This window comes from Budorcas taxicolor, chromosome 1 (assembly GCF_023091745.1).
Source record: "Budorcas taxicolor isolate Tak-1 chromosome 1, Takin1.1, whole genome shotgun sequence".
NCBI lineage: Eukaryota > Metazoa > Chordata > Mammalia > Artiodactyla > Bovidae > Budorcas > Budorcas taxicolor.
Window position 1 is genome coordinate 37,391,720 of NC_068910.1, and position 19,155 is coordinate 37,410,874.

Consider the following 19,155-nt stretch of genomic DNA (forward strand, 5'->3'; position numbering starts at 1 on the left):
AACATTTAGAATAGGCAAATCTATGGGAATAGAAAGTGGGTTAGTGGCTTCCTATGGCTGGATGGTGAGAATTTGGGCAAAATCGTAAGCGATTGCTAATGGATGTGAGTTTTCTGTTTTATTTAACATTAATTTTGATTGGAGTAGAGTTGTATTACACTGCTGTGTTAGTTTCTACCATGCAGCAAAATGAATCAGTCATATGTATATACATATCCTCTCCCTTTTGGATTGCCTTTCCATTCATGCATGTCACCATAGATAATTTCGTAGGGTCCCCTGAGCTATGCAATATGTTCTCATTAATTGTCTATTTTCTACATAGTTTCAGCAGTGTATATATGTCAATCCCATTCTCTCAATTCCTCCCACCTGCTTCCACTTTCCCCTGTTAACTGTTCTCTACTTCTGTTTGAGGGTTCTTTTGAGGTAATGAACGTGATGAAATGTTCTAATATTGATTATATTGATGATTGCCAATTCAGTGACTATACTAAAAGCGGTAGGTATATTTTATGACATGTGAATTATGTCTCAGTTAAGCTGCTATTTAAAAAAAAATAAATGAACCAACAGAATTTAAATAGTATCCCAGGTATTAATTGAATAATCCCAGTATAAGATCAGTCAGTTTACAGTCTATGCCGCTGTGCTTAGTTGCTCAGTTGTGTCCGACTCTTCACGATCCCACGAACTGCACCTCTGCCAAGCACCTCTGTCCATGAGGATTCTCCAGGCAAAAATACTAGAGTGGGTTGCCACTTAGGATCTTCCCAACCCAGGGTTTGAACCCAGGTTTCCTGTATTGCAGGCAAATTCTTTACCAGCTGAGCCAGCAGGGAAGCCCCTTACTGTCTATAGCTAAAATTAAAAGCATGTGTTTATTCAGCAAGGAGTCTGAGTAACTTAAGCTTTTTCATTTCTTTACTCAGTGATCAGTTTTATTTTACTAATTTATTGTTTCCAGTTTTACTGAGATATAATTGACATATAACAGTGTATAAGTTGAAAGTAAACAACGCAATCATTAAGTGTTAAGTATATAGTGCAAAAAGATTTTGCAGGGACCAGTTCTTTGCTCTCAAAGCCAGATACAGGAAATAAACTAGAGTGTAAAAAAACTAACTAAAAGTTAAACTTACTTTGTTAATGTAAATCAGCGTTCCATTTTAGCCTAGACGGAACCTCCTTTGTGCTTGAAACTGTCAATTGCTTTATATACACTGTCATACAATAACCCATAAACTTATTTTATATGTGAATAAACTGAGGCTTAAAGACCTTACTTAGCAGAGCTTCTTTATAATGTTTTCCAAAGCCATTTTTCCCAGGATGGCATAACTTTATAATTGATAGTTATCTTAAAAGAAACAGTAAAATACGTACTTAACTGGGGGTAAATATTTTATTGAATGTTGGCAGGCGGGGAAGGTCTGAAGGGAAGATTCCCCTTGAGAAACTTTTAATTATTTGAGGTTGTCTGAACTCCTATGGGAAAACCTGTCTCTGACTCTCCTCTCTCCTAAGTATGTGTTTAGGTGCTGCATTTACGTGCCAATTTTATTTTTGTAGAGTATTACATCTTTGTTTCTACAACTAGATGCGAGGACAGGTCTTTATTTTATCTGGCTTGGTTTTATCAGAATCCATTAGGGTAAGCAGTGTTAAGGGAAGAAGAAGAGGGGGTTGGTGTTATTACAGCAGGGAATTACAGATGAATTCCTATGAAGATAAGAATTACAGTGTAGAATATCAGAAGGAACCTGGTTTAGATACCTCTTGGTTCTCATCTGAGGCTACTGATAAGTCAGAATTTTGAAGGTGATTATTCTCAGTCTTTAGGGCTTCCCTGATAGCTTAGTTCTTTGGAAGGAATGACGCTAAAGCTGAAACTCCAGTACTTTGGCCACCTCATGCGAAGAGTTGACTCATTGGAAAAGACTCTCATGCTGGGAGGGATTGGGGGCAGGAGGAGAAGGGGACGACAGAGGATGAGATGGCTGGATGGCATCACCAACTCGATGGACATGAGTTTGAGTGAACTCCGGGAGTTGGTGATGGACAGGGAGGCCTGGCGTGCTGCAATTCATGGGGTTGCAAAGAGTTGGACACGACTGAGCAACTGAACTGAACTGAACTGATAGCTCAGTTGGTAAAGAATCCACCTGCAATGCGGGAGACCTGGGTTTGATCCCTGGGTTGGGAACATCCCCTGGAGAAGGGAAAGGCTACCCACTCCAGTATTCTGGCCTAGAGAATTCCATGGACTATCCATGGGGTGGCAAAGAGTCAGACATGACTGACTTTCACTTCACATTCTCAGTCTTTACCCTTGGGCCTCTGTTCTTTTAACTATTACCAAAGTCCCATCTTTTAAAATGAATGACCCAGTATGAAATTTCAGAACAGCTAAACTTGATTTGTCTATTTACTCACCTCTTTTAAATGTAAAATAAAATTGTGTTTGTGTGTAAAATCCCCCAGCACCAATGAAAATCGCAATTCTACATTTGCTGAGAAATATCTTTATTTGTCCTCTGGGAGATCTTAAACTTTAGCTGGCTTCTATTAAACTTTTATGAGAACAAAATGAGTGAATGACTTTTTCTTCAAACAGGTACTTTTTGTTGTTTCAAAGAAAGAACACATACTTGAAACAGAAAGTGTTCTTTTAAACAAATTACTCAAAAACAAAAAAGTAAAAATATGAGGGAGAGGTTTGGGTAAGATAATCACTACCACCCCAAAGTAGCAGAATATTAAAATTTTGTCATCATTATCTGACTTTGTCTAAATATTGCTTCAGATATCTCCCCAAGGAGGTCTAGTCTGCTATCATTATAAATTCATATTTTTATGTGAATTCTTAGTCTCCCTTCTCTGTTCTAATATAAAATGCAAATGCTCCTGGGAGCTGTGATCTGTTTAGGAAGGCTTTTGCTAAAAGGTCCTGGCAGGGGAAATAACAGAACTGTGATCTGAAGGGCGTCATGGTGCCATTTAATAGTTCTGCCTCCGTTCAACCTTGTGTTTTTACTTGAAATCAAACCACCTGCCTAAAATCCAGAAAAGGAGAAAAAAAGGGGGGTGGGGAATATATTCAACATTGAGGTCCATGTAACGAATGTCACATGTTGACCAGTCAGTTGTTTCCTAACATAATAATCCTTGGGTTTCCTGTGTCTTCCTATCCCCCAGTCACTAAAGCACACATGTGGGCTTGCAGTAGGCTGATACATGGTCCCCTACATGTCCGAAGCCTACTTCCCAGAGCCCATCAGTGCACCACCTTACATGGCAGATAAGAATAGGGTGAGGGTATTTTGATAGGAAAATGATCCTGGGCTATCCAGGGAGCCCATTGTCATCACAGGGCTTTTGTACAGTGGCAGGAGGCTGGGAGAGGAATGACTATATTATGCTGGTGTGCTGTAAAGATGGAGGGAGGGCACCGCTAGCAGTTGGAATTATTATTATTCCAGGTGTCTCCAGAAGGAATTTAGCCCTGTGCACCCATTTTATACTTCCGACCTCTAGAACCATGAGATAATAAATTTATGCATCAGGCCCTTCCTGCCGTTCTCCATGTTGCTGCAAGACCCACCACATGGAAACACAAATGGGGCTATAAAAAGCCCTATGGAGAAAACCCTTAATTTCTTTGTATTGCCTTTAAAAAGAAACCCAAACGTCCTGTGAAGTGCCCAGCCTTGTGCTGGACCTGGTCCCTGTCTGTTTCTCCAGGGTTATCAGAAGACAGTGGCAGTTTCCAAGTCAGATGTCTGGGTTTGCCTTCCGCTTGTGCCACTTATACCACCTGTGTGACCTTGGCCAAATTAACCTCTCTGTGCTTCAGTGTCCTCACTGGCTGTTTGTTAAGGTTGATTTATTAATACAATGCCTGACACTGTCTAAGCACAATATAAATCGTTAGATGAACTTATTATTGTGAGTATTCACAAATGTCATTGGCTCATAGAAGACACTAAACAAACATTGGGTTGGATGGATGGACGAATGAAGGAAAGAAAATAGTATCACATTCACAACTTTGTTTGTTGTTGTTCACTCGCTCAGTTGTGTCCAACTCTGCCACCCCATGGACTGCAGCACGTCAGGCTTCCCTGTCCTTCACCATCTCCTGGAGCTTGCCCAAACTCATGTCCATTGAGTTGGTGATGCCATCCAACCATCTGTTCCTCTGTCATCCTCTTCTCTTCCTGCCTCAGCCTTTCCCAGCATCAGGATCTTCTCCAGTGAGTCAGCTTTTGGCATCAGGTGGCCGAACTGTTGGAGCTTCAACTTCAGTATCAGTCCTTCCAATGAATATTCAGGACTGGTTTCCTTTAAGGTGGATTGGTTGGATCTCCTTGCTGTCCAAGGGACTCTCAAGAGTCTTCTCCAACACTGCAGTTCAAAAGCATCAATTCTTCGGTACTCAGCTTTCTTTATAGTCCAACTCTCACATCCATACATGACTACTGGAAAAACCATAGCTTTGACTATATGGACCTTTGTCAGCAAAGTAATGTCTCTGCTTTTTAATACACTGTCTAGGTTCGTCATAGCTTTTCTTCCAAGGAGCAGGTGTCTTTTAATTTCATTGCTGCAGTCACCATCTGCAGTGATTTTGGAGCCCAAGAAAGTAAAGTCTGGCACTGTTGCCATTGTTTCCCCATCTATTTGCCGTGAAGTGATGGTACCAGATGCCATGATCTTTGTTTTTTGACTGTTGAGTTTTAAGCCAGCTTTTTCACTCTCCTCTTTTACCTTCATCAAGAAACTCTTTAGTTCCTCTTCACTTTCTGCCATACGGGTGGTGTCATCTGCATATCTGAGGTTATTGATATTTCTCCCTGCAATCTTGATTGCAGCTTGAGCTTCATCCAGCCCAGCATTTCTCATGATGTACTCTGCATATAAGTTAAATAGCAGGGTGACAAAATACAGCCTTGACATACTCCTTTCCCAACAAATTCTCTTGCTTTTTCTATGATCCAGCGGATGTTGGCAATTTGATCTCTAGTTCCTCTGACTTTTCTAAAACCATCTTGAACATCTGGAATTTCACGGTTCATGTATTGGGGAAGCCTGGCTTGGAGAATTTTGAGCATTACTTTACTAGCATGTGAGATTTACTAGCGGAATGCAAACTAGTGTGTGCAATTATGCGGTAGTTTGAGCATTCTTTGGCATTGCCTTTCTTTGGGATTGGAATGAATACTGACCTTTTCCAGTCCTGTGGCCACTGCTGAGTTTTCCAAATTTGCTGGCATATTGAGTGCAGCATTTTAACAACATCTTTCAGGATTTGAAATAGCTCAGTTGGAATTCCATCACCTGCTATACATATGCAATTGCTTCTTTCTCTAGTTTGCAGAAATGAATCTCTAGTTTCAGAAGAGAACACAATCATAACTTAGATGAGTGAAGAGACAGCTACACACTTGGGAGCCAAATTTTGGCACTGAAATATATAAACTGGATCAAAGATGTGATTTCTTGTGAAGAAAGATAGAAGCTGTCCACTTTTGAGGGAATCTTTAAGCAACACTAAAACTTATATTCTAACCAGCATTAGTGAGTTTTCAGATGAGAATTGATAACTGTTAAGACCTAATGTTGATACATATGATAATTACTGATACTTATTCATTCTTATCTCATATTCTTAACATTTCTTTTTAATATGTTGCCTACTCATGAATGTGGTGCTTTTAGAAATATGATAGAAACCTGCCCTCCTCTAACAATAGTCTCTGTTCATAATATTTGATTTCGGTTATATTGCAGCCTCTCTGGTGGCTCAGTGGTAAAGAATCTGCCTGCAGTGCAGGCAATATGGGAGATGTGAATTTGATCCCTGGGTCGGGAGGATCCCTTGGAGAAGGAAATGGCAACCCACTCCAGTATTCTGGCCGTGAAATCTCATGCAGAGAGGAGCCCGGCAGGCTGCAGTCCATAGGGTTGCAAAGAGTAGGACACGACTGAGCGCACACACTGCGCGATATACTATGCAAAGAGAAAATTTCCCACAGGATTGCAGTATGATAAATGTCAGTTCCTCGGCAGGTGGACTTCGACGTCCCTTAGGACCAGCTTATATTAAGAGATAATAGTAAACATACTGTGTGGAAGAGGAGGGAATTCTGTAGGGCGGTGGTCATCTTCACTATACCGAGGAGGGGCGTTTTATGTATAAAGTTCTTCCCCTTCTAGTTTAATAGCCTCAAAGTTCTTTCTTCTACCTTTACATGTAAATGCTTTAATAATTGAATAAGCATTCCTTGAGAGTTTTCTAAAATATATACTTAAAAAACTTCACGGTCTAGCTGTTTTTTTGCTAATTTGTAGGAAGAGAATATTTTGGTTGAGTTTATTAAGGTATAACGTACATGCAGCAAAGTTTACCCTTCTTAGTGTGCTGTGCTGACTTTTGAGGGAGACACAGTCAGGCGATTGCCATCGTCATCAAGAAACAGAACCGTCCTGTAACCTGCCTCCTAAATTCTCTCATGCTCCTTTGTAGTAAGCCCTTCCCTCCACCCCCAGTCAACAGCTGACCTGTTTTCAGTAGTTTTCTCTCCTGTTTTAGTTTTCCTGTTTATTTTTTAAAATTGGAGTATAGTTGAGTTACAGTGTTCTTTTCATTTTTACTGTACAGTGAAATGAATCAGTTATATATATATATATATATATATATATATATCTCCTCTCTTTTAAAGATTCTGCTCCTAATAGATTATTAGAGTATTGAGTAGAGTTCCCTATGCTATAAAGTAGGCTCCGATTAGTTATCTGTTCTAAATACAATAGTGTATATATGTTCATCCCAGTTTCCCGGTTTATCCCAGCCCCTTTTTCCCTTGGTAACCTTAAGTTTGTTATCTACATCAGTGACTCAATTTCTGCTTCGTAAATAGGTTCATTTGTACCATTGTTTTTTTACATCTCTCATATAAGTGATATCGTATGATGTTTGTCTCTCTGTGTCTGACTTACTTTACTCAGTATGACACTCTCTAGGCCCATCTGTGTGCTGCGTCTGGCATTATTTCACTCCTTTTATGGATGAGTAGTATTCCATTGTCCATACGTACCACATCTTCATTATCCATCCCTCCATCCGTGGACGTTTAGATTGCTTCCATGTCTTGGCTGTTGCAAATAGTGCTGCAGTGAATATTGGGGTGCACGTATCCTTCTGAACTGTGGTTTTCTCTGGATTTATACCCAGGAGTGGGATTGCTGGATCAAACGGTAATTCTGTTTTTTGTGTTTTAAGGAACCTCTATACTATTCACCATAGTGGCTGTACCAACTTATTAATACATTCCCGCCAACAGTGTAGGAGGGCTCCCTTTTCTCTGCATCCTCTCCAGCATTTATTGTTTGTAGGTGATTTTGATGGTGGCCGTTCTAACCAGTGTGAGGTGGCATCTCATTGTACTTTTCATTTGCATTTCTCTAGTAATTAGTGATACCGAGCTCCCTTTCTTGTGCCTCTTGGCTGTCTCTCTGTATGTCTTTTTTGGAGAAAGATCTCTTAAGGTCTTCCACCCGCTTGATTGTATCTTTTTTTTGTTGTTGTTCTTTGATCTTGAGCTGTGTGAATTGTTTGTATATCTTGGAGACTAGTCCCTTGTCTGTTTCATTTGCAAATATTTTCTCTCATTCTGTGGGTTTTCTTTTTGTTTTATGTGGGTTTTTTTTTTTCCCCTGATGGTTTACTTTGCTGTGCAAAAGCTTTTAAGTTTAATTAGGTCTCATTTGTTTACTTTTGTTTTTATTTTCATTACTCTAGGAGGTGGATCAAAAAAGATATTGCTGCTGTTTATGTCAAGGAGTATTTTTCCTGTTTTCCTCTAAGTTTTATAGTATCTGGTCTTATGTTTAGGTCTTTAATCTATGTAGAGTTCATTTTTGAGTAGTGGTATTAGGGAGTGTTCTAATCTCATTAATTTACCTGTAGCTGTTCAGTGTTCCCAGCACCAGTTATTAAATAGATTATCTTTTCTCCATTGTATATCCTTCCCTTCTTTGTCATAGATTAGGTCACCGTACATATGTGGATTTATCTCTTGACTTTATATCCCTTTTCCATTGATCTGTATTTCTGCGTTTGTGCCAGTACCATACTGTTCTGTAGTATAGTCTGAAGTCATGGAGCCTGATTGCTCCAGTTCCGTTTTTATTTTTCAACATGGTCTTGGCTATTTGGAGTCTTCTGTGTCTGTCACTATACTTCTGCTTCCTCCAGGGAGTCCCATAAGTAGAATCAGTCTGTACATAGCCTCCTGAGTCTGGCTTTCTTGACTGGGGTTTTGGATGTATTGTTTGGGTCAGCAGTTAATTCTTTTATATTGCTGAGTAATATTTCTTTGTATGGACAGACCACCATTTACGAATCCATTTATTTTTGAAGTAAAGTTGACTTATTTCCAGACTTGAAGGATTATCAGTAAAGCTACTATAACAATTCAATACATTTTTTTTAAAGTATGAACGTAAGTTTTTACTTCTCTCAAGTAAATATCTAGGAATGGGATTTCCTTGTATGGTGGGTATATACAGAACTCAGAAACCATCAGGTTGTTTCCCAGAGTGGCTGCATCAGTTTGTATTTTCACCAGCAGTGTATGAGAGTTCCAGCTGGTCTGCATCCTCACCTGCACTTGATATTACTGTTTTTTCTTTTTTAATTAAAATGTTCCCTGAGTATGTAATGACATCTCATTGTGGTTTTGCTTTGCATTTTCCTAATGTCTGTTGATGTTCAATTCGTTTACATAGGCTTGGTTGCCAGCCATGTAGCTTCTATCATTCCATTTATTTCTGCATTGTATTGTGTGTGTTTGCATATACTTTAGCTACTATTATATTTGAATTTATTGTTTATTATATAAATTCAAAGCTATAAGTATGTGCTTCTGTATAAAAATGCAAATAATTGTTATATATTAACCTAGAATCCTAAGACCTTGTCAGATTCACTTACTGGTTCTAATAGTTTTGTCAGCTCCTGAGATATCTGTGTGAACTACTATGTGATCTGAAAACAGTTTTGCTTCCTTCTCAAATACAACTTTTTAATGTCTTAAATTAATTTGTATTGGAGTATAGTTGCTTGATAATGTTGTGTTAGTTTCTGCTATATAACAAAGTGAATCAGTTGTATGTATACATATATCCCCTTTTTTTTTAAATTTCCGTTCCATTTAAGTCAGCACAGAGCATTGAGTAAAGTTCCCTGAGCTAAACAGAAGGTTCTTATTAGTTACCTATTTTATACATAGTATCAGTACTGTATATTTGTCAATCCCAGTCTTCCCATTATTCCCAGTACCCTCCTGCCTTGGTGTCCATACGTTTGTTCTCGATGTCCTTGTCTCTCTCCCTCTGCTTTGCAAATAAGATTATCTATGCTGTTATCTTAGATTCCACACATTTTCATCACTATATGATATTTGTCATCTTCTTTCTGACTTATTTCACTCTGTATGACAGCCCCCCGGTTCAATCACGTCTCTACAAATGACCCAGTTTTATTCCTTTTTATGGCTGAGGAATATTCCATAGTGGTCTTTGCTGGTGGCTCAGTGGTAAAGAATCTGCCTGCCAGTGCAGGAGGCATAGGTTTGATCCCTGGCTCAGGAAGATCCTCTGAAGAAGGAAATGTCAACCTACTCCAGTGTTCTTGCCTGGGAAATCCCACGGACAGAGGAGCCTGGTGGGCTACATTCCATGGGATCTGAAAAGAATCAGACACAACTTAGCGACTGAACAACAATAATATTCCATTGGACATATGTACCGCATCTTTTTGAGCAAACTCTAGGAGACAGTGAGGGGTTGGGAAGCCTGGTGTGCTGCAGTTCATGGCACTGCAGGAACTGTTGACAGCAAGAGTCAGACAACTTAGTGACTGAACACCAGCAACCACTGCATCTTTATTTATTCCTCTGGCTATTCATGGGGCATTGAGGTTGCTTCCATGTCCTGGCTGTTGTTAATAGTGCTGCATGCACATTGGGTTTCATGTGTCTTTTGGAATTATGGTTTTCTCTCAGAGTATGTCCAGTAGTGAAATTACTAGGTCATGTCATACTTCTATTTTTAGTGTTTCAAGAGACTTTTATACTGTTCTCCATCAGTTCAGTTCAGGCGCTCAGTCATGTCTGACTCTGCAACCCCATGGACTGCAGCACGCCCGGCCTCCCTGTCCATCACCAACTCCCGGAGTTTACTCAGACTCATGTCCATTGAGTTGGTGATGCCTTCCAACCATCTCGTCCTCTGTTATCCCCTTCTCCTCCTGCCTTCAATCTTTCCCAGCATCAGGGTCTTTTCAAATGAGTCAGTTCTTCGCATCAGGTGGCCAAAACATTGGAGTTTCAGCTTCAGCATCAGTCCTTCCAGTGAATATTCAGGACTGATTTCCTTTAGGATAGACTGGTTGGATTTCCTTGCGGTCCAAGGGACTCTCAAGAATCTTCTCTGTTTGCCATAGTCGTTATATCAATTTGCATTTCCACTGTCAGTGCAAGAGGGTTCCCTTTTCCTTCACACCTTCTCCAGTATTTATTGTTTGTAGATTTCTAAATAATGACAATTCTGATTTGTGTAAGGTGGTACCTCACTGCAGTTTAGATTTGCATTTCTTTAGTAATTAGTAATGTAGAACATCTTTTCTTATGTTTTTTGGCCATCTGCATGTCTTCATTGGAGAAATGTCTATTTATGTCTTCCACCTAGTTTTTGATTGAGTTGTCTACATAGAGCTGTATTTGCTGTTTGTATATTTTAGAGATTAATCCTTTGTCAGTTGCCTCATTTGCACATATTTCTCTCATTCTGAGGGTTGCTGTTTCATCTTTTTTATGATTTCCTTTGCTGTGCAAAAGCTTTTAAGTTTCATTAGGTCCTGTATGTTTATTTTTGTTTTTATTTTCATTACTGTAGAAGGTGGCTCAAAAAAGAATCTTGCTGTGATTTAGAGAATGTTGTGTCTGTGATTTCTTCTTAAGAGTTTATGATTCCCTCTTAAGAGTTTCATGATGTCTGGCCTTGCATTCAAGTCTTTAATCCACTTTGAGTTTACTTTTGTGTACAGTGTGAGGGAGTATTCTAATTTCATTTGTTTACCATAGCTGTCCATTTTTCCCAGTACCCCTTATTAAAGAGACTGTCTTTTCTCCATTGTATATTCTTGCCTCCTTTGTCATAGATTAGGTGACTATATGTGCGTGGGTGTATCTCTGGGCTTTCTATCGTATCTTTTACTTCTTTTCCTTGCCTTATGTTAACAATTTGAACTGTGGTAAAATTTTGAAAAGAAACACTGAGAATAGGTATTCTTTTTGCTGATGTTAGCAGCAAAGTGGCCAGTATTTTATCATTAAATGTGATATTACCTGTATGTTTTTCATAGATGCTCTTTGCCAAGATTGTAGAAGTTGTCCTACTAATTTTCAGAGTTTTTAATCATGAATATATGTTGAATTTCTAGTGCTTTTGATTGTGAAAATCCAGCCTCTGTGCTCCAGTGCTGAATTAGATGTTGAAGACAAGAGTTTTGGGTGAAGTAGAAAAGAATAGCTTAATTGCTTTGCCAGGCAAAGGGGCACACAGCAGTTTCATGCCTTCAAAACCCAGTGTCTCAACCCAGAAGGATTTTGTGAGGAGCTTTATGTAGCAAAGGTGAAGATGCTGATAGGATCAGGGTGTGTGCAGGACCTGTACTCCTTCAATCTGGGCCTCGGGTGATCTTTTTTTTAATTTTAATATAATTGCTTTCAGTATTGTGTTAGTTTCTGCTCTTCAATGAAGTGAATCAGTCATATGCATATATATGCCCTTTGTCAGGCTTCCTTGGTAGCTCAGCTGATAAAGAATCCACCTACAATGCAGGAGACCCCAGTTCGATTCTTGGGTTGGGAAGATCCCCTGGAGAAGGGATAGGCTACCTACTCCAGAATTCTTGGACTTCGCTGGTGGCTCAGATGGTAAAGAATCCACCTGCAATGTGGGAGGACCTGGGTTTCATCCCTGGATTGGGAAGATCCCCTAGAGGAGGGCATGGCAACCCACTCCAGTATTCTTTCTTGGAGAATCCCCATGGACAGAGGAGCCTGGCGGGCTTTAGTACATGGGGACGCAAAGAGTTGGATACAACTGAGTGACTAAACACAGCACAGCATCCCCTCTCTCCTGGAGCTCCCACCCACTACCATCTCACCTCGAGGTCTTCACAGAGCGTGAAACTGAAGTCCCTACAGCTTCCCACTAGCTAGCTAGTTTACACATGTAGTGTATAAGGCCAGGGGCGGCAGCCAGGAGGAGCCACACCACGTCCAAGGAGCAGTGGCTGCGCAGGCACAGGAGGGCCTAGAGGAGCCATCCCACGTTGAAGGTCAGGAAGGGTGGCGGTGAGGAGATACCCCTCATCCAAGGTAAGGAGCAGTGGCTGTGGTTTGCTGGAGCAGCCGTGAAGAGATACCCCACCCCCAAGGTAAGAGAAACCCAAGTAAGATGGTAGGTGTTGCAGGAGGGCATCAGAGGGCAGACACACTGAAACCATACTCACAGAAAACTAGTCAATCTAATCACACTAGGACCACAGCCTTGTCTAACTCAATGAAACTAAGCCATGCCCGCGGGGCAACCCAAGATGGGCGGGTCATGGTGGAGAGGTCTGACAGAATGTGGTCCACTGGAGAAGGGAGTGGCAAACCACTTCAGTAGTCTTGCCTTGAGAACCCCATGAACAGTATGAAAAGGCAAAATGATAGGATACTGAAAGAGGAACTCCCCAGGTCATTAGGTGCCCAGTATGCTACTGGAGATCAGTGGAGAAATAACTCCAGAAAGAATCAAGGGATGGAACCAAAGCAAAAAAAAAAAAAACCCCCACTGTGGATGTGACTGGTGATAAAAGCAAGTTCCAATGCTGTAAAGAGCAATATTGCATAGGAACCTGGAATGTCAGGTCCATGAATCAAGGCAAATTGGAAGTGGTCAGACAAGAGATGGCAACAGCGAATGTCAACATTGTAGGAATCAGCGAACTAAAATGGACTGGAATGGGTGAATTTAACTCAGATGACCATTATATCTACTACTGCAGGCAGGAATCCCTCAGAAGAAATGGAGTAGCCATCATGGTTAACAAAAGAGTCCAAAATGCAGTACTTGGATGCAATCTCAAAAACGACAGAATGATCTCTGTTCGTCTCCAAGGCAAACCATTGAATATCATGGTAATCCAAGTCTATGCCCCAACCAGTAACGCTGAAGAAGCTGAAGTTAAACGGTTCTATGAAGACCTACAAGACCTTTTAGAACTATCACCCAAAAAAGATGTCCTTTGCATTATAGGGGACTGGAATGCAAAAGTAGGAAGTCAAGAAACACCTGGAGTAAAAGGCAAATTTGGCCTTGGAATACGGAATGAAGCAGGGCAAAGACTAACAGAGTTTTGCCAAGAAAATGCACTGGTCATAGCAAACACCCTCTTCCAACAACACAAGAGAAGACTCTACACATGGACATCACCAGATGGTCAACACCGAAATCAGATTGATTATATGCTTTGCAGCCAAAGATGGAGAAGCTCTATACAGTCAACAAAAACAAGACCAGGAGCTGACTGTGGCTCTGATCATTAACTCCTTATTACCAAATTCAGACTCAAAAAGTAGGGGAAACCGCTAGACCATTCAGGTATGACCTAAATCAAATCCCTTATGCTTATACAGTGGAAGTGAGAAATAGATTTAAGGGCCTAGATCTGATAGATAGAGTGCCTGATGAACTATGGAATGAGGTTCGTGACATTGTACAGGAGACAGGGATGAAGACCATCCCCATGGAAAAGAAATGCAAAAAAGCAAAATGGCTGTCTGGGGGGGACTTACAAATAGCTGTGAAAAGGAGAGAGGTGAAAAGCAAAGGAGAAAAGGAAAGATATAAGCATCTGAATGCAGGGTTCCAAAGAATAGCAAGAAGAGATAAGAAAGCCTTCTTCAGCGATCAACGAAAAGAAATCCAGGAAAACAACAGAATGGGAAAGACTGAGATCTCTTCCAGAAAATTAGAGATACCAAGGGAACATTTCATGCAAGGATGGGCTTGATAAAGGACAGAAATGGTCTGGACCTAACAGAAGCAGAAGATATTAAGAAGAAGTGGCAAGAATACACGGAAGAACTGTACAAAAAAGATCTTCACGACCCAGATAATCATGATGATGTGATCACTCATCTAGAGCCAGACATCCTGGAATGCGAAGTCAAGTGGGCCTTAGAAAGCATCTCTACGAACAAAGCTAGTGGAGGTGATGGAATTCCAGTTGAGCTGTTTCAAATCCTGAATGATGATGCTGTGAAAGTGCTGCACTTAATATGCCAGCAAATTTGAAAAACTCAGCAGTGGCCACAGGACTGGAAAAGGTCAGTTTTCATTCCAGTCCCAAAGAAAGGCAAGGGCAAAGAATGCTCAAACTACAACACAGTTGCACTCATCTCACATGCTAGTAAAGTAATGCTCAAAATTCTCCAAGCCAGTCTTCAGCAATACATGAACCATGAACTTCCTGATGTTCAAGCTGGTTTTAGAAAAGGCAGAGGAACCAGAGATCAAATTGCCAACATCCACTGGATCATGGAAAAAGCAAGAGAGTTCCAGGAAAACCTATTTCTGCTTTATTGACTATGTCAAAGCCTTTGACTGTGTGGATCACAATAAGCTGTGGAAAATTCTGAAAGAAATGGGAATACCAGACCACCTGACCTGCCTCTTGAGAAAGCTGTATGCAGGTCAGGAAGCAACAGTTAGAACTGGACATGGAACAACAGACTGGTTCCAAATAGGAAAAGGAGTACGTCAAGGCTGTATATTGTCACCCTGCTTATTTAACTTCTATGCAGAGTATATCATGAGAAATGCTGGACTGGAAGAAACACAAGCTGGAATCAAGATTGCTGGGAGAAATATCAATAACCTCAGATACGCAAATGGAACCACCCTTATGGCAGAAAGTGAAGAGGAACTAAAAAGCCTCTTGATGAAAGTGAAAGAGGAGAGTGAAAAAGTTGGCTTACAGCTCAACATTCAGAAAATGAAGATCATGGCATCCGGTCCCATCACTTCATGGGAAATAGATGGGGAAACAGTGGAAACAGTGGCAGACTTTATTTTTGGGGGCTCCAAAATCACTGCAGATGGTGACTGCAGTCATGAAATTAAAAGATGCTTACTCCTTGGAAGAAAAGTTATGACCAACCTAGATAGCATATTCAAAAGCAGAGACATTACTTTGCCGACTAAGGTCCGTCTAGTCAAGGCTATGGTTTTTCCTGTGGTCATGTATGGATGTGAGAGTTGGACTGTGAAGAAGGCTGAGCGCCGAAGAATTGATGCTTTTGAATTGTGGTATTGGAGAAGACTCTTGAGAGTCCCTCGGACTGCAAGGAGATCCGACCAGTCCATTCTGAAGATCAGCCCTGGGATTTCTTTGGAAGGAATGATGCTAAAGCTGAAACTCCAGTACTTTGGCCATCTCATGCGAAGAGTTGACTCGTTGGAAAAAACTCTGATGCTGGGAGGGATTGGGGGCAGGAGGAGAAGGGGACGACCGAGGATGAGATGGCTGGATGGCATGACTGACTCGATGGATGTGAGTGTGAGTGAACTCCAGGAGTTGGTGATGGACAGGGAGGCCTGGCCTGCTGTAATTCATGGGGTCACAAAGAGTCGGACACGACTGAGCAACTGAACCGAACTGAATGACGTTGAGCATCTTTTCATGTGCCTTTTGGCCATCTGTACATCTTCTTTGGAAAGGTGTCTACTTAGGTGTCCCAACCATTTTTTGATTGGGTGGTTTGTTTTTTTAATACTGAGATGCATGAGCTGTTTATATACTTTGGAGATTATTCCATTGACTGTTGCTTTGTTTGCAAATATTTTTTCCCATTCTGAGGGTTGTCGTCTTATTTATGCTTTCCTTTGCTTCAACTTTTAGGTTTAATTAGGTCCCATTTTTATTTTCAGTGCTCTAGTTGGTGGATCAAAAAAGATGCTGTGATTTAGATCAAAGTGTGTTTTCTCTAAGTTTTATAGTGTTTTACATTTATGTCTTTAATCCATTTTGAATTTATTTTTGTGAGTTTTGCCACCAGAACACACGGTCATAGCAAACACCCTCTTCCAACAACACAAGAGACAACTCTGCACATGGACATCACCAGATAGTCAATACCAAAATCAGACTGATTACATTCTTTGCAGCCAAAGTTGGAGGAGCTCTATACAGTCAGCAAAAACAAGACCTGGAGGTGACTGTGGCTCAGATCATGATCTCCTTATGAAAAGATTCAGGCTTAAATTGAAGAAAGTTGGGAAAACCACTAGAGCATTCAGGTCTGATCTACATAAAATCCCTTATGATTATACATCAGAAGTAAAGTCCAGTGCTGTAAAGAACAATATTGCATAGGAACCTGAAATGTTAGGTCCATGAATCAAGGTAAATTGGATGTTGTCAAACAGGAGATGGCAAGAGTGAACGTCGACATTGTAGGAGTCAGTGAACTATAATGCACCAGAACTGGTAAATTTAATTCAGATGACCACTATATACTACTGTGGGCAAGAATCCCTTAGAAGAAATGGAGTAGCCCTCATAGTCAACAGAAGAGTTAAAAATGCAGTACTTGGGTACAATCTCAAAAACAACAGACTGATCTCTGTTCGTTTCCAAGGCAAACCATCCAGTATCACAGTAATCCAAGTCTATGACCCAACCACTAATGCTGAAGAAGCTGAAGTTAAATGGTTCTATGAAGACCTACAAGACCTTCGAGAATTAACACCAAAAGAGATGGCCTTTTCATCATAGGGGACTGGAATGCAAAAGTAGGAAGTCAAGAGATACCTGGAGTACCTGCCAAGTTTGGGCTTGGAGTACAAGATGAAGCAGGGCAAAGGCTAACAGAGTTTTGCCAAGAGACTGCACTGGTCATAGGGAACACACTCTTTGAACAACACAAGAGATGACTCTACAGATGGACATCACCAGATGGTCAATAAAAAAATCAGATTGATTATATTCTTTGCAGCCAGAGATAGAGAAGCTCTATACAGTCAGCAAAATAAGACTGGGAGCTGACTGTGGCTCAGATCATGAACTCCTTATTGCAAAATTGAGACTTAAATTCAAGAAGGTAGGGAAAACCACTAGATAATTCAGGTATGACCTAAATCAAATCCCTTATGATTATACAGTGGAAGTGACAAATAAATTCAGGGGATTCGATATGATAGACAGAGTGCCTGAAGAACTATGGACAGAGGTTCCTGACATTGTACAGGATGCGGTGATCAAAATCATTCCAAAAAGAAATGCAAAAAGGCAAAATGGTTGAGGAGGCCTTACAGACAGCTGAGAAAAGAAGAGAAGCAAAAGGCAAAGGAGAAAAGGAAAGATCATTCCATCTGAATGCAGAGTTCCACAGAATAGCAAGGAGAGATAAACCTTTTCTAAGTGATCAATACAAAGAAATAGAGGAAAACAAGAGAATGAGAAAGACTAGAGATCAAGATCTCTGGGAGAAATATCAAGCTCAGATATGCAAATGATAACACACTATTGGCAGAAAGCAAAGAGGAACTAAAGAGTCTCTTGATGAGAGTGAAAAAGCTGGCTTAAAACTCAGCCTTCAAAAAACAAAGATTGCAGGATCCAGTCCCATCACTTCATGGGAAATAAATGGGGGGAAAGTGGAAACAGAGACATTTTATTTTCTTGGGCTCCAGAATCACTGCAGACAGTGACTGCAGCCATGAAATTTAAAGACACTTACTCCTTGGAAGGAAAGCTATGACCTAGACAACATATTAAAAAGCAGAGACATCACTTTGCCAACAAAGGTCCCCATAGTCAAAGCTATGGTTTTTCCAGTAGTCATGTACAAATGTGAGAGTTGGACCATAAAGAAGGCTGAGGGTCAAAGAATTGATGATTTTGAATTGTGTGCAGGGGAAGACTCTTGAGAATCCCTTGAATATCAGGCATATCAAACCAGTCAATCCTAAAGGAAATCAACCCTGAATATGCATTGGAAGGACTGGTATTGAAGCTGAAGCCCCAATATTTTGGCCACTTGTTGTGAAGAGCCGACTCATTGGAAAAGGCCCTAATACTGGAAAAGATTGAAGGCAGGAGAAGGGAGCAACAGAATTAGATGGTTCGATTGTATCAGCAACTCAATGGACATGAGTTTGAGCAAACTCTGGGAGATAGTGAAGGACAGGGAAACCTGGTGTGCTGCAGTTTATGGGGTCATGAAGAGTTGGATACAACTAAGCGACTGAACAACAGCATAGTGTTAGATACTGTTCTTATTTCATTCTTTTATATGGCACTGTCCAGCTTTTCCAGCATCTCTTATTGAAGTCTTTCTTGTCTCTATTGCATATCCTTGCCTCCTTTGTCATATGTGAATTGCCCACAGATTGGTGGGTTTATCTATGGGCTTTCTATCCTGTACCGTTGGTCTATATTTCTTGTTTTATGGTAGCACCATACTTTCTTGATTACTGTGGCTTTGTAGTATATTTGGAAGTTGGGAGCCTGATTCCTTCAGCTCTGTTTTTCTTTCTCAAGATTGCACTGGCTATTTAGGATTCATATGTTCTCCTGAAGAGCTTCTCTGGTCCTTTAGTCTACAATAAAGAATGTTAACATCTTTAATTTGTTGGGGGTTTTATTTCTATAAAAGAGCTCAAAGATACTGTTATTTGTATCCCTTGAGTTGGAACCAGGACCCTGTCTGAAGGCTATATTACTGCGTCTTGCCTGCTCCTCACTTGCCTCTGCATCCCCTCCCTTACCTGACTGACAACTGTTTGAAAGGTTTCTGTGCCCAGGAGCCCCTCAGGGTCCAGCTCTGTTTCACTTATTCTGCAACTAGAGAGATGATACAGTTTTTCTTTATCAGCCTGTAATATGATAAGTAACACTGATTGTTTTTTAAATATTGAATCCACCTTGCATTCCTGAATAAACCCAACATTATCCAACTTTATGGATTCAATTTGCTAATACTACATTAGAGATATTTGTTTTCATGTTCATATGGATATTAATCTGTA